The following is a 25,773-nucleotide window of genomic DNA, read 5'->3' on the forward strand; positions in this document are numbered from 1 at the left end:
AGGGGATTTCTCCTCTGCCTAACCCTTCTCCTCCCAATAACCCTCCCTCCCTCCTCCTCCTCCCCACCCTCCGCCTTAATCCTCTAGGGATAATAGGATGGTCTTTGTCTTGGAACAGGGCACTATGGTCTACCAGGAAGGCCCACACTTCCTTTACCACCAGTTACAGTAACAAGGGCTACCTTGGGAAACTTTAGCATCTCCCAAAGCCATAATTAATAAATCGATAATCTAAGTAAAACTCATGCACTTGCTATGCAAGCAAGCATCAAGACAAGTCCTTTAGTCACCTCCTTCCAGCCAAATTGCTTTCCTTATGCCCTTCCTATTGAGAAATTATGGACGTCCCATTGCATGCCTCAGGGTCTAACACAAGGCCTGCCTGGCATATAATAGATACTAAATAAATATTTGTTGAATGAATAATGACTGAACAAATGAAGACTAAACAGACTGAAAAACCAAAGGAAATAGTGCTAGCTGAGTCAGGAGACCTGGATCAGCCGCTAACCCATCTTTTAACCTTGGGCATATCCCTTCCTCTCTCTGGGTCTTAAGTCTCTCCCTCTATAGAATTGGATGCTGAACTCAATGTTTCCTTAGGGAATCTTCCATTTCTGGCAGTTTAAGACTCTGTGATCTGAACTCTAATACCAAATGCCCCTCCCCCCCTCCCCCCCCCAACACCCCCCCCCCCCCCCCCCCCGCTCCAAGAAGTGAAAGAAACCTCCATCTAGTTATCAGAGAGTATTTGGCTCATGCTGATGGGAAAAAAGAACTAAACTCTGGATTTTGGACCAAGCCAATTTCAGAGAAGGCACTGCCTCCCTCCCTGACAATAAGGATTACTGATTAGATCTCACTTCTATGAGTGAAAATCACAACATTCAAGGTCCCCCATTTTTTGCCCCTTCTACACTGTCTTTGATGGCCCACGAGAAGTAAGTTGCACAAATGGTATCCCCTGGGCTCTAGTGGTGGTTGGGGTGGACAGGTTTTCTGAAGACCTGGGAGTCTTGGTCATGACAGAACAAATCCTTGTCTTGGTTTTGAAAGTCTCATTCAGCCATAAAATATATACAGCCATAAAATATATCCCTGCCTGGGGCTTCCCTGGTGGCGCAGTGGTTGAGAATCTGCCTGCCAATGCAGGGGACATGGGTTTGAGCCCTGGTCTGGGAAGATCCCACATGCCGCGGAGCGACTAGGCCTGTGAGCCACAATTGCTGAGCCTGCGTGTCTGGAGCCTGTGCTCCGCAACAAGAGAGGCCGCGATAGTGAGAGGCCCATGCACCGCGATGAAAAGTGGCCCCCACTTGCCGCAACTAGAGAAAGCCCTCGCACAGAAACGAAGACCCAACACAGCCATTAAAAAAAAAAAAAAAAAAAAAAAAAAATCCCTGCCTGGGATTAAAGGAAACCAGGCAGAAAACTGGAAAAGGTAGAATCTCTCTTAGTTAGTCTTTCCTTTCTTGTCCCTCAGGATTGGGTTTCCATAGAGCTCTGTGGATGAAGCACATGCACTTTAAAGATGCTGTTTATTAAGGATAACCTTTAAGAAACCTTCCAATCCCTGACATCTATGATTCTGATTCCAAATATGTAACCAGTAGAAAGGCAGTTTGTTTTGTGCATGTGCTTTGAATGTGATGAGTCAGGTTGGAGTTGGGGTTAGGCAGTGGGTATGTGGGTATATGGTGAGTTTCAGAGGGGAGGTAGAGGCAGTTTTCTGAGGAAAGGCAAAGCATGTTCATTGGACAAGGAATGTATGCAGCCTAAAAAGTGTAATCAATAAATTGAAAAGTTGAGCACCCATACCTCCCACCTTCCCTCGTATATACAGTTAGGCTCCATGATCAAAGATCAGATTTAGGCTGCATAATATCTGAGGTAACTTCCAGTTCTACTGTTCATTCTATGACTCTATGAGATTATTCAGACTTGCAATGCACTTTGCCAATGACACCTCTTATTTTCAATGTTTTCTTCCAGGCAAGGAAAAAATGACCATGTCACATGGCTAGACTTTGGTAGGCTTGGCTATAAATTGACATGGAAAGTAAATAGTTAGTGATGGGGGGATAAGCTATGAGGCAAGGAGAACTCTGGATCCTCAGGGCCCAGTAGCTCAAGAAGGGATTATAAAGGAAGTGTGTGAATGTGTATGAGGGGGAATTTCTCATAGTGATATGCCTATTTGCATTGAAATGTCATCCCCCTGGGGGTCCCACACCTGTCATGGGACAAATGGAGAATGTGACAGTTAAATGTGCCACACTGATCAAATGCTTTTGGTGTACTTGAGCCTCCCTGGTGTTATAAATAGGAGAGAATGAGCCTGGATTCAAGTATGTCATGCTCTGTCAGAAAGAGGAGGGATGCATTACCATTAGTAAGGGGCTTGGAGGAGCCCATAGTTGGGAAAAGGGCCAAAGGAGGCCCTCTATTTGAAGAAGGGAAAAGTCAATGTCTTTGTCCACTGTTAGAGCACAATTTGAGCTAAATGACTAGCAGCAGGTTGGTCCTTGACCCCCTTGGATCATAGTAAAATGACCAGAATGGACTTGGCAAGCCCCCTAGGCACCCCCCACACTGGACATACATTGAAGCTGGGCCAGCCAGTTCCCACCACCTTTCCAACTGCCAGTCAGCTCTCTTCCCTGAAGCATTACCACCACTACTCTCAGCAGAGTGGATCTGAGAACTAGCCTGGAGTGGGCAGGCCTTCTCTTTTGTCCTGCTGGGGGCAGTCTTATAGCTCCTGCTCTAGGAAAGAAGAGCAGGGACATGCCCATAATTCAGGTACCATTTTGGACTAGGGAGCAAGCAATGAGCAATACAGAAGGGTCTCCTAGAGCATGTGGAGACCTCTAGATTTATCTACTACAGTGTTTTTCAAAGTGTGCATTACACCCCATTAGTGGGTCATGAAATTAATTTAGTAAGTTCACATTCTGCATTTTAAAAAAATACAGTGCATTAGAAAATGTCAGTTTGTCACACAGAGTAGGAGTAATTACTGTTTTATGAAATTTGTTTAAGGTATATGTAAATATCATATGTATATTTTAAAATATAGATTAGTTTTATATATATATATATATATATATATATATATATATACACATTTTACATCATGACACAAATGTGACATATACATATATAGGTATGTGTAATACATATATATTTTGCACATATAAATATATACAGGTCTTCTTTCACTGATGCTCATATGGTATAATTTCAATTGTCCTCACTCTACTCTCCTCTAGACACATTCCAGTTGGTCTTTGAGTGTGGGGCCCTGGAATCACAGCATCCCTCCAGGCATAGTCTGCTCAGAGCAGAAGAAATCACAAATATCTCCTCCTTTGTTCTGATCAGTACATTTTGGACAACTCAGTTCAAGATTTCCAATAAGGCAGCATATCACAACTTTGATACCTATTAAACTTATTGTTGTCTAAAACTCCTAGGTATCTCTCACATATGTTTCTACTAGGCCATAGCTCCTTCATTCTATAATTGTGCAGGTTTCTTCTTACTCCAAGTATATTAACTGTCATTTATCTCTGTTACAGTATACCTTTCACCTTGACTCACTTTTTTTGAATCCACTTACATATCTCATCCCTGACCATCTTCATGCATATAAATTTGGTTTCGTTGGCCTGGAGAGAATTACATTTAAACCCCACATAGCTCTTGCTCAGCATGTCATGTTTATTTTTTTCCAGACCATTCCTTTTACTGTTCATCTATCCTTTCTCTGTCTGGCTACCATGATGCCCCAACTCCAGCCAACTTGGTGTCCTCACTGTTTTCCTCCCTGTACCTCAAACATACTTCTGACTCTGGGTTTTTGACTACACTAAACCCTCATCTTCTGATACCCTCCTTGCTCCAATTCATCTTTCATGACCTAGCTTAAGTCACTATATCTTCCATGACACTTTATTCAACAGCTTTAAATCACATCGATCTATCCTCTGAATTTCTAAATTTCTATTGCATTTCCTGTCTATTGCATCACACTTATTATATAAGAATATATACGTATGTATGCATTTGTGTGTATATATATAAATTAATATCTTGTTGCCTGCACTGGAGTTGTATTACTAAGTCATACAAGTGAGCACTCAAAAACTAGACTGCCTAGGTTCAAATCCAGTTTTACAATTTACTAGTTGTATATCCTTGTGCAAATTACTTAATCTCTCTATGTATCTCAGTTTCCTCAAAATCAGGATAATAAGTGTATGCTTTGCATAGGGTTGCTTGGTGGTTTAAGTGAATTAATCTGTATGAAGTACTTAGAACAGTGTCTGGAACATATAATGAAAGTTAATAAATATTAGTTAGTAAATATTAGTTAATAAATATTTATTAACTATCATTATGATTATGTACTATATGCTTTCACATATGTTATCTTGTGATCTGGGAGGAGGTTAGAGCGAGAATTGTCATCTCCATTTTACAGATGAGTAACTAAAGCTTGAGAGGTTAAGTGACTTGTTGAAGGTCCTACAGCAAATGAGCTGTCTTAGGGTTATTGGGGGATTAATTATAAAAGTAGAATAGAAAATGCTAAGGGCCATGAGAGAGGGGAGCAAAAGGCCTCAGGGAATTTAAAAGTTCTTCTGGCTGGGGGAGTAGGGAAGGCTTGCTGGTGGTGATGAGGAAGCAATGAGGAAGGGATGGGGTAGTATTGGCCTTGATAAGAGTCTGTCAGGCCATTCCAGGCAGAGGGGGCCCAAGTGGGGTGGGGGGTAGTGGAAGAGGTGGAGTGTTGCTCCTCCTACATTATACTGCTGGTAGAGAAGACCTGGATCAGGAGGAGAATGAACCTGAAGAGGAGACACCAGGTCATGGCAGCCATGTGGGGAGCAGACAGGAGTAGTTCTATGGCACGGGTTGGAGTGTACTGTGTGGGAGAGGAAAAAGGAGAGCCTGCAGTGGCAAGCCAAGGCTCTGGATCTGTATTCCAAAATATCTACTCACAATATCAATGAATATCTGGCTACTGCACTGGGCTCTTACAATCCTTGATTGATTAGCCCTGGCAACTTTATCAGATGAGCCAACTGGCCTCTTGTGAAAGATATGCACTGAACTGCTCAGTTCTGTGTTAAGCTGTAGGGGACTGAGGAGAAAGAGGAAGCAAGATCTCTTTCCCAAGAAGGTTTCAGTCTATGTAATTGACCTACTTGTGAGTTGTGGTTGTTGCATGGTGAAATTGTTATTGAATGGATTGTGTTCTGTAGTTGTGGTTCATGAGTAGGGCTATGGGGGAGAGGTGGGAAATGGATGAAGAAACTGCCAGGAGGTATGAGGACACTGGCTAGGAAAGGAGGTACAGATTGCAGGTGGAAGAAGACACTTTGCTCCCTTCCCAACTGGGCAGCAAGCCATTCTTAGAGTCCAATGTGTGGGCTGAGAATCTCGGCCAGGCTCAAGCTTGGAAAACAGTGGCTTGAAATATGAATTACCATGTACACTTCTACCTCGGTTCCCTGGGCCTTTGTCTTCCCAGTGGGGAGATGATAAGAATGAAGTAGAGAATGCAGTTGAAGTGGTTTAAGCTCCTTAGGATGTTACTGCAGACACACTTGAGCTGTCATTATTATGAGATGGGAAATCTAGATGTCAAATTAAGATCATTATCACTACTACTACTACTGCAAATAATATTAATAAACTTGTATGTGATGCTATCAACGGGAGCCTGCACTTAGGCACTGCCTCTACCTAGTGGGTTCACAATTGAGGAGGACCTGAGTACAGTTTGTATGCCTTCCAATTTGAGCTCTGGATAGGCAGGTCCCTGAGACCAGCCCTTCCCAGTGGGCTGGGTTAGCAGTGCTTTTTTGCATCCCCTGCGGGCCAAGCCTTGACCACACAGCAGCAGCAAAGCATCCCCGACTCCCTTCTCCTGCCTGGTAAATTCCTAGAATGTTGAAGAAGTTGGAAGGACACTTAGAAATCCAACTCTTTTTTTATACTGGTGGAAATATGGGAGCACAGAGAAAGACATGGACTTGACCAGGGACACACAGTAAAGCAGTGGCAGAAACAGGGCCTTGACCTAGATCTCCTGGCTCACATAGGCCAGTGTGTGCTTTCCATAGCATCCATCTCTTGCTACTTCCTCTCTCTCTACCTCCACCAACTCCCAGTCACTTGACCTGTTACCTAAGCTGGCATCAGACTGAGACTATGGGCTTCTTCCAGAGCAGTGGTTCTCAACCCAAGCAGCCCATCAAAATCCCTTGGGGAGCTTTAAAAAATGCTGATGGGCTGGCCCTACCCCAGACCAATTGAATCAGCATCTCTGGGAGCTGGGGCGGCATTTTAAAAAGCTCTCTAGATGATTCTAACGTACAGTCAAGATTTTTTTAAGAACTTGCTCTACAGAAAACGAACCTTACATCTGTGAGACTTGAAGGACAGACTCCCAACAAATCAGGCTTCCCAGCCTCTGCTCAATTGACTCTGGGTCACCCTGCACCTCAACAAGACCCTGAACCCTGGTATGTGGAGGACCTAGAAGTCTGAAAGTCTGAGTTTCAGGATCAGTGATACTGTCCTGAGCCCCACTGACCCTTTTGTCATCACCTTTCCCCTTGTGCTAGATCAGAACTATTTTAGTTCCAGCCTTCTTACTCTTTCTTTACCTATCACAAAGGCTTATGAAGAGACTGTCTGCCTCCAGTGAGAAGCCCACAAACAATTTGACCCAGTTTCTGACTTTTCTTGGAAGCCTCCCACACAAGGCATGTTTCTTCTCTGGCTCCCTCCAAGGGACTCATGCTATCTAGAATATCCTTCAGCTTCCACCCCATCTATCAATACTTACAGTTCTCACACATAGAGCGTGCTTCCTATGCACCAGAGCCTTAGGAAGAGTTAGCACAGAGGAGGGAGAAGAGAGACACTGGTCACTGGGACTCCTGATGCCTGTTCATCTCTGCCTGCTGTCTTGCTGGCTCTGGGCCCATAGTTGTGTGTAAGCTTGACTTGCCCAGGGATGAGGGGGTAGATATGTGTATCTTTTCCCACACCACCAAATAGGCTTTCTTTTTTTTTAGAAAAGTAAGATTTATTGAAATAGTCTAGTAAACAAAACATTAGTAATACTGAATAAACAGAACATCCTCTTCAATATACTATATACACCTATCTTTAAATAATCAGGCTGGAAGGGATTATCAATAATTTTTTGGCAACATAGGCACTTTGCTATGTTGTTGTCTTTTGATGTCCTCCTTTGGTCAGATTTCTGCTCCTTCTTCTACCTCCTACCACCTATGGCTTAGTGCCCAAGAATGTGATTGTTAAATCTCCTGGACTGGTGTTCTGTGGACTTTTTAAATGTAAAATCAAAGCTACAGCAATAAAGAAATCCCTCTGGGCCAGTGTTGTGGGAGAATAGCTTATCCTGTTCATTTCATTAAGTGGTGCATGGACTGGAGTGCCTAGAAAGCCCAGCTAAGCTCCAATCCCTGTCTAACCAGAACCTTGCCTGGATCCCCTCAAGCCAGTTCCAGACATCTGCTCTGGCCTCTATCTGTAACTGAGCCCTGACCCTGATCTTAATCCAGGGCTTTTCCTGCCTCCTATCAAGGCCAGAAGCCGAGAGGTATCCTGGGAAACAGACACTGAGGCAGTGGCCACCCCAGTGCCTGGAGCTGAGTTGAAGACATGACAGTTACCAGAAAGAAATGTAGATTAGTGATGGCCTCCAGTGGAGGCAGCTTGCAGAGACAGCTGTACCCCTGCCAATCCCTGGGGTTCTGACAGAGGAAAAACTCACTGAATGGCAACATTTGGGTCCCCTTCCCCCAAGGTTTTTGTTCATTGGAAGTTTAGTGCCTCGGCCACTTAGAGTTGTGTGACTGTAGGCACGTGGCTTACCTGTATCCTCAGTTTTCTCATCCACTAAGCAAGTATTCTAATACCTATCAGTACAGATGTATAGAGTAATGCAGGTTAGGTATATTGGAGGGAGGTCAACAAAATGTTGGCCTGGTCCTAATAGTCACACCCACTGTTGGAAGAAAACAGTTGTATGTGACACTCTCTCCAACTCTCACCCCACCTCCTTGGCCGTTCTTTGCTTTGTGTTCTCCAGACCCAGGTGATTAGGAGGCTAGAGAAAGGAAGGATAAGAATGTGCCTGGAGCAAGAAAGAGTCTGTACATTCAGGGTACTTGGAAAGGCTGCTGGAATTGAATGGCTTCGATCGACAACTAGCATGGGTGGTATGAACATGTTAGCTCATGACAGAAGGCAGAGCTATGGAAGAAAAGAACCACGGCTCAAGGTGGGTCTGACTTCAGTGCTTCAGGTAGAGGCTCTCTGGTCCCTGTTCTCTTCTGTTGCTTCTCTCTAGAGACTCAAGGTTCCAGCTGGGCCTGTGGGTCTGGGGAAAGCAGATGCATCTGGGCAAAGAAGGGGTACAGTAGAAGATAAAGGTGGAGTTCTATGGTACTCAAGAGACTGTGCCTTGATGACCTCTAACTACAAGGAGCTTAAGCGACCAAGGGCCTTGGCTGTTGTGCTCTGAAATCCATCCCAGCATTTGCACTGAGACACCTGCTACATGGCAGAGATACTAAGGTAGTAGGCCTATTCCTGGGAGGCACAGAACTCCTCTGACTGCCTACTGAAATTGGTCACATGAATCTCTGATGGCTTTGCCAAACCTTCCTTAGAGTGTAGGGCAGACTGGGACACATCTACCCAACCTTCTCTTCCTCTCTCTTTTGTTCAGGGCCAGGCTTACACTGCAGTCTCATGGCTCTCTTAGCCTTCCCAGGCCCCCCTCCCCATGCTCTCATTTCCCTTAGTAAATCCTCAAACATTTACTTCCATTTTATTGTCCGATTCTTGGAAGCCCCAGACTAACACAAGTTCTGAGCAATGTGGAATCAAATGGATTGGCCTGGAGTCTGGATCTATACCCAGGGTTATATGTGATGAGAAGCCATGAACCACCCTTAGAAAACAGTCATCAAGTTTCTAAACATTGTGGGGAAATCCCTAGGGTTTAGAAAGACTTTGTGAGTGATCCAAATTTATTGCCTTGCTTTACTCCAAATCAGAATCTTGTATGAATAAGTTTCTTTTCTTTTTTTTTTTTTCAGTGTTCTAACTCAGTGTCTTATATGACTTCGTATGGAGGAAGATGTTTCTTTTTTATTGAGGTATAATTGACATAACATTAAATTAGTTTCAGGTGTACAGTGTAATGATTCGATATTTGTATATATTGCAAAATGATCACCACGATAAGTCCAGTTAACATCCATCACCAAATGTTACAATTTTTTTTTTATGATGAGAAATTTCAAGATTCACTCTCCTAGCTGCTTTCAAGTATGCAATACAGTATTATTAACTATTGTTACCATGCTGTACATTACATCCCCATGACTTATTCATTTTATAATTGGAAATTTGTACCTTTTGACCCCCTTCACCCACCTCAACCCTCAGCCAACCACCAATCTGTTCTCTATATCCATAAGCTCTGGGGTTTTTTGTTTGGTTGGGTTTTTGTTTTTGTTTTGTTTTTATATTCCACATATAAATGAGATCATACAGTATTTATGTTTTTCCATCTGACTTATTTCACTTAGTGGAATGCCCTCAAGGTCCATCCATGTTGTCACAAATGGCAAGATTTCATAGGAAGCTCTTTCTTTAGTCTAGCTATAGTATTGCCTAGGAAACATTCATTTCTTCTTGATCTCCATTTTGGATTGGGAGTCAGGGAAATCTATCTCCAGGTTTGCCACTAACAAACCATGTCACCTTGAACAAGTCCTTACACTCTCTATGACCTTCCCTTTCTGGACCTCAGCTCTTATTTTTTGTGACTACCACTTTTTCTCTGTTTTCTCAGTCTTTTCTTAACCAAATCGTGGTGTTCAAGTTCTTCTAAAGGACAGCAATGTGTTGGAAAAGGAGTGTGTGCAGTGTGTGTGTGTATGTGTGTGTGTGTGTGAGAGAGAGAGACAGAAAGAGAGAGACAGAGACAAAGACAGAGACATCCCCTCCATGCAGCTTGTTTCCAGCTTCGCTTGGCGGTTCCCTCACACGCAGTGCTAGGCAACACACATGGTGACCTACTTTTGTAAGAATGAATGCTCTTTTCGGAGTTACAATCTTCTTTACCTTGCTCCTTGGCCTGGGTTGGATCTGCCACTAAAAGACAGACACAAATATATGGAACAGAGGGTCTGCAGCTCTGGTATCACTACCAAATTAAAGAAATTACAAAGTTGAAAGACATTCTAGCTCTTAGCTTTATGTTGCCGGAAACCACCCCAGAGATTTGAAACTTAATCACTTCCAACTCCTCCTAGGAGAGATTCAGCCTTAATCCCATCTCCAGCCCCATATGGAGAGGCCAGCAGCAAAGGCTCCAAGCTCCTGATTTCTCTAAATCTAACCCTGTGCCCTGCAGTGGCCTTCACTCTCCTACCCTCAGTGGAGTGTGTCTTTCTGAGCCCTTCAGCCCAGGCCAGGCCAGCTCGTTTCATAGCTGCCCCTCTCTCTGGACTCCCTCTTCCTGTCTCTTCTTCTCCCTAGTGGCGGAAACCCCACCTCTGTTGACCCAGTGTCTTTGAAGAGGGTCCGGAGCTGCCCCTCTGAGTTTGGGTGGAGCCCCTCGCAGGCATCCAGAGAACGATTGGGAATCAAGGTTGTTTGTGTTTTCCGGTTCCCAGGCTCCTTTGGGGCTTGAGGTTCTCTTCATTTAAAGTGGTACTTGTACTGAGGTACTTGTTTCCTGGGGAGACTTCTGACTGCTAGTGTTTCACCCAGAGATTTTGGCCCCAGTTTAGTGTTCTTGTCCCAGCATGTCACAACTTTGCTGTCAAGCCTGCTGCAGATCCATGGAGAATGGGCTTCTCTAGAAAGGAGGGGGAGGGTTCACAGGTCTGGAAGACCATGACCAAAGAGAAATAGGACTGAGCAGGGGGCAGAGAAATAGTTGTGCTTAGGACTAGTGTAGCAGGAATTCATTAGGGGTTCAAGACACCTGTGAAGAAACCAAAGAGAAAATCCCATCAAAATAAAAGCCCACAGGCTCAACACGGGGATCTGGCCTGGGACTCCCAAAACATTTGGGCCAGCAACTTCTGCTTCTGTCTTGTGAGACCATGTGCAGGTCCCTTCACCTCTTTGTGGCTCAATTTCTCCACCTATCAAATGAGGAGACTGGACTCCATCTCTTTTAGGACAGATAGTGAGATAGTAGCTAGCCTGGGAAAGACGAGATCTGTATGACTCCAGAGATTATTCAGAACCCCTCAGGGACTACAGCAGAGGGAGAGGATTGATGAGGAGAAAGCAAATGAGAAAAAATTGAGTGGAGTTTCCACTATCCCGACAAGAACTCTCATCACACTAGTGCAGCCCTACTTTTATATGATTTACACAATGTGCTTCAGTGTAAGATTGCAATTGGAAAGGAAAAGAGATTCCATGGACTTAGAAAGATTTTAAACTTAAAGGAAAAGAGATTCCATGGATTTAGAAAGATTTTAAACTTTCTAACTTTTAGCTGGGAGTCTGGAAAAGTAAGCGTTTAGCTTTTGTAGCTTCTGTAATGGTGACAGAAATAGAGAATTGAAATAGATATTGAGTGAGCCCAACAACGTCTGCTACAATTAACTTTTTTACTCTATATCTAATTACTTTTTTTTTTTACAGGTTATGAAAGTATAATTGATATACAACAAACTGCATACATTTAAATTTTATAATTTGGTAAATTTTGACAAATGTATGCACCTGTGAAATCATTGCAGTAATCTAGATAATGAACATATCACCCCCAAAAGTTTCTTCATGCCCTTGCACAGTATATCTTTCCTTCCACCACAATCCCCAGGCAACCACTGGTGTGTTTTCTGTCACTATATATTAGTTGGCATTTTTTAAAATTTTGTGTAAATGGACTTATACAGTATGTGCTCTGTCTTAGAAATTCTTTCACTCAGCATAATTATTTTGAGATTCAAAATAATGTGTGTATCACCATTTTGTTCCTTTTTATTGCTAAGTAGTATTCCACTGTATGGATATAACACAGTTATCCATTCACTTGTTGATAGATATTTTGGTTGTTTCCAGTTTTGGACTATTAAAAATAAAGCTGTTATGAACATTTCTGTGTAAGTCATTTACAAGTGCTTTTTAATTCAACTGATGACTTCCATTTTCAAAATGTGTTTAGCAGAAACTGACTTGGTGAATGTTGCATTTGTGTTTCTCTTTTGTTCTCAATGCTATTTTTGGCAGTTTTTGTTGTTGTTGACATTTTACATCCTTTTGATGTTATTACACATTGTTGACCCTGCAGTAGCACTTCCCCAAGTGTGAGGAATGGGTTTCTGAAAACCCATGTAGTAAGAATTTCAGCTGAAAAACTTAAGGCGTTTTGTATAAAAAGTTGTCTTGATGGGGAAATAAGAGCCAAAGCCCTTGTAAATATTATATATTTACTAAAACAAACCAATAAATATAATACCAAAAAAGGACAGAATTAATTTCTTTTTAAAGTCACTGGCCTAGATAAAGGCTAGGGTCTTCAGATAGGAGAGACTACAAGTCCATGAGTGGGACAGGGAACACAATCCTAAGATTGTCAGTTTCAGACCTATTGCTCTGCCATTGAGCCAGAGACTATGGCAACATGGAGGGATCTGGCCTTCAGGTTTGGGCTGGCCCATGGCCAGCAAACAGCTGTTGTTTCAGGAAAGGGGTTCAGAGAGAGATTGCATGTGCATCCATGCATCTGTGCATGGGATATAATATCTATCTCATGTCTTCCCTCCAGGACTCCCCAAGGAAATGGCCATACTTTTATTTCATTCTTATTTTATTTTAGTTGATATTTCCTTAACAAAATTTAAAATGGCCTCATGGGACTATTTGGAAACCAAGAATGACTGTCAGTCCAGGCGAGAGTGTGGCTTGAGAAGATTTTGTCACAGTGTGAGAAGGGGCAGCCTAGAATGGGGAATCCAAGCACAAAAACTTTGCCCTGGACTCTGGAGTCCCTGCATGTGTCCCTGAGAATGAATTACTACAGAGGAAGGCAGGAGCAGAACCCCTTAGAAAGCACTGATTCATCAGTTACTGCAGCCCTCCAGGTTCTTGCTGCCCTTGCTCACTCTTCAGATTCTTCCCCTGGGCCTTGAGGCCACTCAGACCAGCTTAAATAGTATTTTTTTGCTATGCTAGGCTGCCAGGGAGGCTGGAGGTAGTGCTCAGCCCATCCTGTAGATTGGAGACAGTGTTTGTTCACCAGAACAGTCCCCACTGGCAGGCAGGAAAGGGCTGGAGAGAGTTGGAGAGAGGCCTAGTGAGGAGCACACTGCAGTTTTCTTCCTCAGCCAACCCCCATACTGAAGAGACAATTCCAGGGAGGTGGGATGCATTGTTCTTGGCTAGCTGCTAATTTCTGGGCAGTGAACAAAGCAGTCCAGAAGCTGTGCGAGGGGAAAAAGATGAGGAGGGGACTAAAAGGGAGGTGGTGGAGGATATCTAGACCAGGAGCCCCTGGGGCTGCCCAGGAGACTGACGGATCTGCTTACAAACATTAGAACTTCCCTCTCCGGCCCTCCCAGACCCCAGGGAATGTGGACTGCTTTGCTCTCCCAGATCAGGAAGAACACGATGTCCTTATCTGGTGGGAGAGGGCTGGTCAATACCACCTCCAAGGAGAAATGAGAAGGGAACCCGGAGAACTGCAAACCCAGCAGGCAACGCCATTGGGAGAAGCCTAGGAAGAAGGATACAGGCTCCATCCAAGGCCCCAGGGTTCCAGGAGTCCGGATGGGCGGTGGATTCAGACTCCGTACTCTCTCACCAATGCTTCAAAGCCATGGTGCTTGGGGCTGGTGTGAATTTTTTACTTTCATTGTCTTTATGAGCTTCTTCTAGACCTGGCTCCTAAAAAGCTACAAATGCCAAACAGCTGCTCAGGCGACAGCATTTTTCCATCCACTTCTCTGACTCCCTACTCACCATTCCTCTTACCTGAATATATTTTATCTGGGATCTGCTGCAGACCCATGCTTCTTCTAGGACTCTCATTCTCTGTGCCTCTCCTCGACACAAAGAAATTGACCCATTGTGCCTGGTGAAAACAAAGTTGCCTTTCCCTGAGTTACTTTACCAAGCTCCAACCCAGTCACAGCCACTCTGAGCACCAGTTCAGTGACACTGGGGACACAATAAAACACTCACCTGGTAGGAGGGGTCTGAGAGTTCTGGAACTTGTGGTTTGGACTGAGACCATAATGTCCTGATCTAAGTTAGGGTTGCCATAGACCTAGCATGGTTCAGAAGTCCATGGCTTTGCAACAGTACCCAATACTTAGTGATGTGGCCTTAGAGAGGTGTTATACATTTTAGCCTGGGTTCTAGTTTCTTGGCCCAATTCTGCCAACCCAGATCACTTTATGACCATGGAACCAATCTAGCCAGACATTTTTCCTGGCAAAATGGATGGGTTTTATTCAATTCAACAAACCTTTCCTGAGCACCTGCTTTATTGTGGAGGAACAGGCAATCCTGGAGTGGAGTAGAGGAAACAGGGTTCTGGCTGGTAGTTAAGAGATCTGGGCTCCATAACTGACAGGTCCACTCACTATGTGACTTCAGACAAGTTACTTCTCTTCCTTGGGTCCCAGTTTCCTCATGAGTAAAATTAAATATTTGGATTCCATTAACAGTTCCCAAATTTTTCACCCTTAAAAATATTTCCCCTCCTGGGCCATGTATTTTGCGAGATTTCTTTTTTTTTTTTTTACTAATAAATATATTGATTATGTTATAATTTATTTCCTCATCTTATTAGCCTAAGTCATAACTGCCAATCAGAACTTCTGACCAGTAAAGATAATGACTGTTATAGCCAAAAAGAAAGAAACTTCACACTTTAGTGAGCATGTGCTGTATGTCACCTTATCCTGGGTCAACCTAGAATTTCTTTGAGGGTTTCAGATTCATTCAAAGACTTCTCTCCTTCCCTCCATTCCCTCTTTACTACCTTCTACCATTTTCAGTTAAAAGCTGCTGGAATAGATGGTCACTAAGCTCCCATCAGCCCTTTAGGTGCCCCAGGGAATGAGTCCCTGCTCTCAACTTGCTGCCTTCAAACCTGGCCCCCCAGTTTCTGTGACACTGCCATACTAGCCTTTCAAACTGTGGCTGCTTTGTAGAGTGGTAGGCCTTCTTCTCTGGGTTGTTTCTCCTCAGTTATAAGGCCTCTGTGAAGTATGGGCAGGAACCCAGACAGGCTAGAGGGACGAGGGCAAGGATCCTCACCACAGTTAAGCCAAGCCTGATCTCCAAGTTTCTTTTGGTCTGCTTGCCATTGTTCAGTGGACTGTTCAGATTGTTAACAAAGGGTATGCTTCTTATAGGTTCCTATCTTACCCAAAACAGTATGTTCTCCTGAGATTTGGAGACACAGAGAGCATTGGAAAATATGAAGTACGTTTTGAATTTGAAAGTGGAACACTCCCAAAGGGCAGATGCCAGGTTGAGGGGAGCATGTTTGGCTTAGGGACAGTCCCCACCCTTCCCAGGCTGAACCAGATCACCATATACCCAGGTAGCTCTCAGCCAGGGAGAGAGGTCTAAGGGCTTACCCCTCTTCTCTATTTTCCTGTCTCTGTCTCTGTTCCTCCTCTGCCCACTCAGCCTTAGCTCTATTTAAAGAAAGCTCAGCTGGAAAGTGATAAGGACCCTTAGAGCAAATGTTTTCAGAATCCTTCATGATATAGGCAGAGAAACAAAGATCTAGAAGAGTAAGGGACTTGACTTAGGCCTCACAGCAGATTAGTGGTAGATCTGAGAACTGAAGTCTAGGGCTATGGGTTGAAGGGAAGCTTCTAAAACAGAGAATATCCTAAGTTAAATGTGTGGGGGGCATGCAGAAAGCAGATCAAGACCCATACTCTGGACTTTGTGGCCACCTCTAGGGTTGGTTTGCTTTTGACCTGGTAGACTCCTGGCACTGGCACCAAAGTATCTCTCAGAAACAGAGATGCCACCTCTGAGTAATTCTTTTGGAGCTTGAAAATTGTGCATATTTAATTTTCCAAAAATAAAATCTTAGTATAGGCGAGACCCTGTGGGAACAAGGATCAGGGCAGGCCCTGAGAGAGGCAGCTCAGAGAAGACAATTGAGAAAGCCCCCAGTGACAGCCTTTGCAGACTACACAGTTTACAAAAGCCTAACTGGTATTCTTGCCTTCTCCCATATATTCTACAGACTGACCGTTGTCAGGACATGCTCCATAAAAATGAAAATCTGACCTTGTCAGTTCCCAGCCCAGAAACAACTCATGAATCTCCATTGACTTGGTGAGATTCGATCCAGACTCCTGAGCATGCCATTCAAGTTCCCAGGCTGCTTTCCCAGGCTCATATTTTTCCACCCAGCACCTACCTAAACCACCCACACATACCTTCTCCATTCACACTGTATCATTCGTATTTCAAGCCTCCAAACCATTTGTAATTATTTGATTATCCTTCAGGACTCAACTCAAAGATCACTTTCTGTTCTATTAAGCTTTTTTTTTTTTAAATAACAGCTTTATCGAGACAAAATTCATATGCCATACAATCATCTCAGCAAACACTAATCTACTTTCTGTCCACATGTCTTCGCATGTTCTGGACATTTCATATAAATGGAATTATACAATATGTGGTCTTTTTGACTGGCTTCTTTCACCTAGCATAATGTTTTCAGGGTTCTCCTATGTTGTGGCATGTATCATTAATTTATTCATTTTTATGGCTGAATAATATTCTATTGTATGGATATATCACATTTTGTTTATCCATTCATCAATTCATGCACAGTTGGGTTGTTTCCATTTCTTGGCTATTATAAATAATGCTGCTATGAACATTTGTGTTCAAGTTTTTTTTGTAGACATATATTTTCATTTGTCTTGGATATATACCTGAGTAGAACTATTGGATTATATGATAACTCTATGTTTAACACTTTAAGGAACTGCCAAAATATTTTCCAAAGCAACTGAATCATTTCCCATCCCCACCAGCAGTGAATGACGATTTCAATTTCTCCACATCCTTACCAACATTTATTTTCCTTTTTAATTATTATTATTGTAACCATCCTAGTGAGTATCAAGTGGTATCTCTTTTTTTCTTTTGATTTACAGTTCTGTAATGATGTTGGGCATGTTATCATATGCTTATTGGCCATTCATATTTCTTCTTTGGAGAAATGTCTATCTAAATATTCTTTTTGCCTGATTTTTTAAAAGGCTATATTTTTTAGAGCAGTTTTAGGCTCACAGCAAAATTGAGTGGAAGGTACAGAGATTTCTCATATACCCCCTGCCCCAACACACACAGAGCCTCCCCTACTATTAACATCCCAAACCAGAGTGATACATTTATTACAATGAGTGAACCTACATTGGTACATCATCAGTGCCCAAAGTCCATAGTTTACATTGTGTTCACACTTCGTATCAGTACATTCTATGAACTCTGACAAATGTCGAACTCCACAGTTAAGTATCATACAGAATAGTTTCACAGCCATAAGAATCCTCTATGCTCTACCTATTCCTCTCTCCTTCCCCCTGAACCCCTGGCAACCACTGATTCTTTTACTGTCTCCATAGTTTTGCCTTTTTCAGGCTGTCATATAGTTGAAATTACATGGTATGTAGCCTTTTCAGATTGGCTTCTTTCACTTAGTAACATGCATTTAAATTTCCTCCATGTCTTTTCATGTCTTGATACTTCATTTCTTTTTAGCACTAAATAATATTCCATTTTCTGGATGAACCACAGTTTATTTATCCATTCATTCACCTGATGAAGGACATCTGATTGTTTCCAAGTTTAGGCAGTTATGAATAAAGCTGATATAAATAATCATGTGCAAATTTTTGTGTGGACATAGGTTTTTTGATTCATTTCCTTAAATACCAAGGAGCACAATTGCTGGATCATATGGTAAGAGTATGTTTAGTTTTGTAGGAAACTGCCAAACTGTCTTCCAAAGTGGCTGTACCATTTTGCATTCTCACCAGCAATGAATAACAGCTTCTGTTGCTGCACATTTTGGCCAGCATTTTGTGTTGTCAGTGTTTTGGATTTTGTCCATTCTTATAGGTATGTAGTGGATCTCGTTGTTTTCATTTGCAATTCCCTAATGACACATGATGTGGAACGTCTTTTCATATGCTTATTTGCCCTCTATATATCTTCTTTAGTGAGGTGTCTGTTCAGATGTTTTGTGCATGTTTTAATCGGGTTGTTCATTTTCTTATTGTTGAATTTTGAGTTCTTTGTATATTTTGGATAACAAACAGTCCTTTATCAGATATATCCTCTGCAGATATTTTCTCCCAGTCTGTGGCTTATTTTCTCATTTCTTGACAGTGTCTTTTGCAGAGCAAAAGTTTTACATTTTAATGAAGTACAGTTTATCAATTCTTTCTTTTATGGATCATATCTAAAAAGTCATCACCAACTAATCCAAGTCCACTTTTATATAACACTATACTGCCTCATGAGTAGTGTAAGTATCTTATAAAAACAAAATAATTCTAATTCTTCCTTGCTGTCCCTTCTATCATTGCTGTCATTTATTTCACTTATATGTAAGTATACATAATTGAACGCTGTTGCTATTATTATTTTGAGGAAAAAATTGATCTGTTAGATCAATTAAAAATAAGAAAAATAAAGTTTTTATTTTGCTTTCGCTCATCTGTTCTCCAATGCTCTTCCTTTCTTTATGTAGATCAAAAGTTCTGACCTATATTGTTGGGTGGGCCAAAAAGTGCCTTCGGTTTTTTAAGTAAAAATAGAAGACACATTTTTCATTTTCGCCAAGAACTTTATTGAACAGTGCATTTACCCTTTTGTTCCACTACCTTCTGCCATTTTTCAGGCAACTTCATAATTCCATGTTCCCCAAACTTTTTATCTCTTTGAGCAAAGAACTGTTCCAGGTGCCTTTTACAGTCTCCAGGGAATTGAAATTTTTTCCATTAAGAGAATTTTGTAAAGACTGAAATAAATGGAAATCCGAAGGTGCAATGTCTGGTGAATACGGCGGATGAATCAGAACTTCCCAGCCAAGCTGTAACAGTTTTTGCCTGGTCATCAAAGAAACATGCGGTCTTGCGTTATCCTGATAGAAGATTATGCGTTTTCTGTTGACTAATTCTGGACGCTTTTTGTCGAGTGCCACTTTCAGTTGGTCTAATTGGAAGCAGAACTTGTTGGAATTAATTGTTTAGTTTTCCAGAAGGAGCTCATAATAGAGGACTCCCTTCCAATCCCACCATATACACAACATCACCTTCTTTGGATGAAGACTGGCCTTTGGTGTGGTTGGTGGTGGTTCATTTCGCTTGCCCAGTGATCTCTTCCATTCCACATTGTTGTATAGTATCTACTTTTCATCGCCCGTCACAATTGGTTCTAAAAATGGAACATTTTCATTAAGTTTCAGTAGAGAATTGCATGCAGAAATATGGTCAAGAAGGTTTTTTTCGCTTAACTTATGTGGAACCCAGACATCAAAGTAATGAACATACCCAAGCGGGTGCAAATGATATTCAGTGCTTGATTTGGATATTTTGAGTATGTCAGCTAGCTCCTGCATGGTATAACGTTGATTGTTCTCAATTATTGTTTCGGTTTGATCGCTATCAACTTCAACTGGTCTACCCGACCATGGAGGATCATCCAGCAAGAAATCTCCAGCACGATACTTCGCAAACCATTTTTACACGTTTGATCAGTCACAGCACCTTCTCCATACACTGCACAAATCTTTTTGTGTGTTTCAGTTGCATATTTACCTTTCTTGAAATAATAAAGCATAATATGCTGAAAATGTTGCTTTTTTTCTTCCATCTTCAATATCAAAATGGCTACACAAAAATTCACCAATTTTGTTTATTTTTTTATATATTTTTAAAATTTATTTATTTTTTCAACATCTTTATTGGAGTATAATTGCTTTACAATGGTGTGTTAGTTTCTGCTTTATAGCAAAGTGAATCAGTTATACATATACATATATCCCCATATCTCTTCCCTCTTGCGTCTCCCTCCCTCCCACCCTCCCTATCCCACCCTTCTAGCTGGTCACAAAGCACAGAGCCAAAAGACAGCTAGGTGCTACTAGAGCCATCTTAAGGAAAAAACCGAATGAAACTTTTGGCCCACCCACTATTTTCCTTCGCGCTGAAGAACTTCTTCTAACATTTTTTTGCACGGCAGGTTCACTGGCAACAAATTCCCTCAGTTGTTATTTTTCTGAGAAAGTATTTCTCCTTTACTTTTGGAGGTTAATTTCCCATGGTACAGAATTCCAGGTTGGTGCTATTTTTCTCTCAACATTTTAAATATTTCACCCCACTCTCTTCTTGCTTACATGACTTCTGAGGAGAAGTCAGATGTAATTCTTTTCTTTAGGTAAGATAATTTCTTTCAAGATTTTTTTTTCTTTATCTTTGATTTTCTGCAGTTTGAATATAATATGCCTAGGTGTTGTTTCGGGACATTTATTCTGCTTGGTGTTCTCTGAGTTTCCTGGATCTGTGATTTTGTGTCTGACATTAATTGGGGAAATTCTCAGTCCTTATTGCTTCAAATATTTTTTTCTGTTCCTTTCTCTCTTTTGTCTCCTTCTGGTACTCCCATTGTGCATATGTTACATCTTTTGTAGTTTTCCCTCAGTTCTTGGATATTCTGTTCCATTTTTTCCAGTCTCTTTTTCTTTGCTTTTCCATTTTGGAAGTTTCTATTGACATAGCCTCAGTCTCACTGACTTTCCTCAACCATGTCTAATCTACTAATGAGCCTGTTAAAGGCATTCTTCATTTCAGTTACACTGTTTTTTTATCTCCAGCATTTCTTTTTGATTCTTTCTTAGAATTTCCTTCTCTCTGCTTACACTGTCCATCTGTTCTTGTATGTTGTCTACTTTGTCCATTAGAGCCCTTACCATATTATTAATCATAGTTTTTTAAAATTCTTGGTCTGATAATTCCAACAACCCAGCCATATCTTGTCTGGTTCTGATGCTCACTCTGTCTCTTTAAACTCTGTTTTTAGCTTTTTAGTATGCCTTGTAATTTTTTGTTGAAAGTCAGACATGTTGTACTAGGTAAAATGAACTCTGGTAAATAGGCCTTTAGTGATGTGGTCGTATGGTGTGGTGGGGAGGGAGAGAAAGTATTTTATAGTCCTATCATTAGGTCTCAGTCTCTTAGTGCGCCTGTGCTTCTGGGCTGTGAACTTCAAAAGTATGTCTCAGTTCTTTTTCCCCTTTAGGTGGGACAGGATGGCTAAAAGGGGTTGATTGGATATTTCTCTTCCCCCAGGTCAGTTAGACTCTGATAAAACCTCAACAGTTTAGGCTCTGGTAAAATAGTTTCTCTTGTGGACAGACCTTGTTAAGAACAGAATGCTCTGATATATTTCAAAATAGCTACATTTCCCCCTCCCCTTGCTAGAAGCATGGAAGAATTTTTCTCCAGTCTTCACTGTGAGAACCTGGTAGAGCTCCTGAGGTAAAATTCACAAAAGGGTTGCCCCCCCAACCCCCACCATGACAGGCTCCCCTGGAGTTTTTAAGTCTCACACTTGTCCACACTGAGCCTCCAGCAATTTGTCAGTTACAGTTTAGGTTTTCTTACCCTGATGCTTGTTTCATGGAATTTTCTGCTCATGGGTTTCTGCTCTAGTAAGTTGTGATTCTCTGTATTCAGCTGTCTGTCTCTATAATTTTTAGTATAGTAATTTGCCCTGTGACCTCACTTCGCTAATGACTCTAAGAAGAGTTGTTGATTTTTTAGTTTGTTCAGCTTTTTATTTGTTGTTAGGATGGACTGATGACTTCCAAGCTCCTTACATGCCAGACCATAAAATCTTTGCCTATTTAGAATGGAGTCGTTGGGACTTCCTTGGTGGTCCAGTGGTTAAGACTCCACGCTTCCAATGCAGGGAGCGTGGGTTCGATCCCTGGTTGGGGAACTAAGATCCCACATGCCACGCATGGTGTGGCAAAAAAAAAAAAAAAAAAAAAAAGGAGTTGTCTTTTTATTGTTGAATTGTAAGTGTTCTTTATATATTCTGGATACTCATCACTTTTCAGATAAAAGATATGCAAATATTTTATCCTATTGTGTTGGTGTCTTTTCACTTTCTTGCTGGTGTCCTTTGAAGCACAAAAGTTTTTAATATTTTATTGTGCTAAAATATACATAACAAAATTTACCATTTTTAAGCATATGTTTCAGTGGTATTAAGTACATTCACACTGTTGTGCAAGCACCACCACCACCCATATCCAGAACATTTTTTATCTTCCCAAACTGAAACTCTATACCCTTTAAATAATAACTCCCCATTTTCTCCTCCTCTGACCCCTTGGCAACCAACATTCTACTTTCTGTGTCTATGCATTTGATTACTCTATGTACTTCATTATAAGTGAAATCATACAATATTTGTCCTTTTGTAACTGGTTTGTTTCACCTAGCATAATGTCTTCAAGGTTCATCCATATTGTAGCATGTGTCAGAATTTCTTTTATTTTTAATGTTGAATAATATTCCATTGTTTGTATATACAACATTTTGTTTATCCATTCATCCATTGATGGACATTTGGGTGTTTCCACATTTTGACTATTGTGAACAATGCTGCTATGAACATGAGTATACAAATATCTGTTTAAGTCCCTGTTTTCAATTATTTTGGGTATATAACCCAAAAAATGTTCTTAATTTTCATGAAGTCCAGTTTATCTACAGTTTTCTTTTGTTGCTTGTCCTTTTGTTGTTATATCTAAGAAACCATTACCTAATCTAAGGTCATGAAGATTTACTTCTATGCTTTCTTTTAAGAGTTTTATAGTTTTATTTCTTACATTTAGGACTATGCTTCATTTTGAGGTAATTTTTTATATGGTGTGATGCAGGGATCTTACTTCATTCTTTTGCATGTGAATATCTAATTGACTCATCATCTTTCATTGAACAGACTACTTTTTCTACACTGAATTATTTTGGCACTCTTGCAAGCAGTAAATTCACAATAAATGTAATTTTTCTGGACTTTCCGTTTTATTCCATTAATAGATGTATCTATCCTTATGCCAGTACTACACTGCCTTGATTATTGTAGATTTGTAGCACATTTTAAATCAGAAAGTGTGGGTCCTCAACTTTTTATTTTTCAAGTATTTTTTGGCTATCTGGGTCTCTTGTATTTCCATGCAAATTTTAGGGTCAACTTGTCAATCTTTGCAAAAAACAATGCAGCTGGGATTTTGATAGGGAACCCGTAGATCAACTTGGAGAGATTGCCATCTTAACAATATTAAATCTTTTTACCCATGAAGATGGGATGTATTTTCATTTATTTAGGTTTTCTTTAACTTCTTTCAACAATATTTTATAGTTTTCAGAGTATAAGTTTTATACTTCTTTTGTTAAATTTATTTCTAAGTAATTTATGTTTTGATGCTATTGTTAATGGAATTTTTTCTTAATTTCATTTTCAAATTGTTTGTTATTGTACAGAAGTACTACTGATCTTTGTATATTGATCTTGTATCCTGCAACCTTGCTGAGCTAGGTTATTTGTTTGAATAGTTTTTTTCTTTTTTTTGGTAGATTCCTCAGGATTTTCTATATACAAGATCATGTTATCTGCAAACAGAGATAGTTTTATTTTTTCCTTTTCAATCTGGATGCCTTTTATTTATTTTTCTAGCCTAATTGGCCTAGCTGAAACCTTGAGTTCAATGTTGAACAGACATGATGACAGCAGACATCCTTGTCTTGTTTCTGATCTTAGGGGGAAAGTAATCAGTCTTTCACCAATATGTATGATATTGCCCTTGGGTTTTTCATAAATCACCTTTGTCAGGTCAAGGAAGTTCCCTTCTATTCCTCATTTGTTGAATGTTTTATCTTGAAGGAATGTTGTGATTTTTCAAATGCCTTTTCTGCATCTCTTGAGATAATCATGTGTTTTTTTTCTTTCATTCTATTGATACAGTGTATTACATTGGTTGATTTTCAGATTTTAAGTCAATCTTGCATTCCTGAGATAAACCTCACTTGGTCATGATGTATAATCTTTTTTAATATATTACTGTAATCAATTTGCTGGTGTTTTGTTGAGGATTTTTACATCAATATTCATAAGAGATATTGGTCTGTAGTTTTCTTCTCTTGTGATATCTTTGGCTAGCTTTGGTATCAGGGTAATACTGGCCTCATGAGTTGAGAAATGTTCCCCCCTATTTGTGGAGAGTTTGTGAAGTTTGGTATTAATTCTCTAATGTTTGGTACCATTCACTAGTAAAAGCATTTGGCTTAGGTTTTTTATTTTTGAGAATGGGAGAAGTATTTCAATTACTTATTCAATCTTTTGTTATATCTCTATTCAGGTTTTCTGTTTCTTCTTGCATCAATTTTGGTAGTTTGTGGTTTTGTATGAGTTTGTCTATATCATCTGTTATGTAATGTATGAATTTGTCTATATCATCTGTTATCTGCTTTTTTTGACTTGTCTTTCCTAACATGTAACCTCTACCCTATGAGTAGAGGTTTTGTATGAATTTGTCTATATCATACAACTGTTCACAGTATTCACTTATGCTCCTTTATTTCTGTAAGGTTGTAGTGATATCCCCTCTTTGTACTTAATTTTACTAATTTGAGTCTTCTCTCTTTTACTGTCTTGGTCCATCTGGTTAAAGGTTTGCCAATTTTGTAGATATTTGCAAAGAACCAACTTGTGGTTTTATTGATTTTCTCCACTTTTTATTCTCTATTTTATTTATTTCTGTTCTAGTCTTAATTTTTGCCTTCCTTCTGCATGCTATGGGTTTAGTTGGCTCTTCTTTTTCTAGTTTCTTTAGCTGGAAAGTTCAGTTCATGATTTGAGATCTTTACTTTTTAAAATTTTTTGTTGAGATAAAATTCACATACCATAACATTTGCCCTTTTAAAGTGTACAATTTGGTGTTTTTAGTATATTTCCAATTTTTTCCAACCAATACCACTCTCTAATTTCTGAACGTTTTCATCACCCCAAGAAGATTCTTCCTAGTAGCTATCTCTTCTCAACCTCTCTATTCCCCAGCCCCTGGTGACCAATAGTCTACTTTGTGTCTCTATGGATTTGCCTATTTTGGACATTCCATAGCAAATTTTTTTTTTGACTTTTAAATGATTATTAGTACACTATCAGTACACCAAGTAGTGACATGTAACAAGTTCTTGAATTCTATCATCTAGTAGTTTTAAATAAGAGAAACCAAAAGCAGCCCAATACTAGTACCCATTGTTCTAACTCTTAGCCGGAAAGGACTATTTTAAGGCTGGCTGTTCACATAGGTTACAAGTAACTATTTACTACTTTTTCATAGATAAAGCCCCTAACCTTCAAGAAAGATTTAGGGAAAAAAAAAATTTAATCCCTTTCTTTCTTAAGAAAATTGGTTTTTTTTAAACTATATCTAAGGTCATAGGAAGGAACCTTCATGATCTAACTTTTGAACAAGTAGAGTTGCAACATAAAGCTATGACTTAAAATTTTAAAAAAAACAACTATATCTAAGAAAGAAAAAGTCAGTGTTCATAATATGCCACTTGAGTGAAAAGGCATAGGAAAAAAGACAACATATACCCATTAAGTTTCTAA

The 25,773-nt window shown here is 40.5% G+C and overlaps 1 protein-coding gene across 1 annotated transcript in view; it reads left to right on the forward strand.

Annotated features, from left to right (window-relative positions):
- The window catches only part of SLC16A2 (solute carrier family 16 member 2), a 116,414-nt gene that overhangs the window by 34,757 nt on the left and 55,884 nt on the right, over positions 1-25,773 (forward strand). The gene's annotated exons all lie outside the window — the stretch shown is intronic.

Source organism: Balaenoptera ricei, chromosome X (genome assembly GCF_028023285.1).
Source record: "Balaenoptera ricei isolate mBalRic1 chromosome X, mBalRic1.hap2, whole genome shotgun sequence".
Lineage (NCBI taxonomy): Eukaryota > Metazoa > Chordata > Mammalia > Artiodactyla > Balaenopteridae > Balaenoptera > Balaenoptera ricei.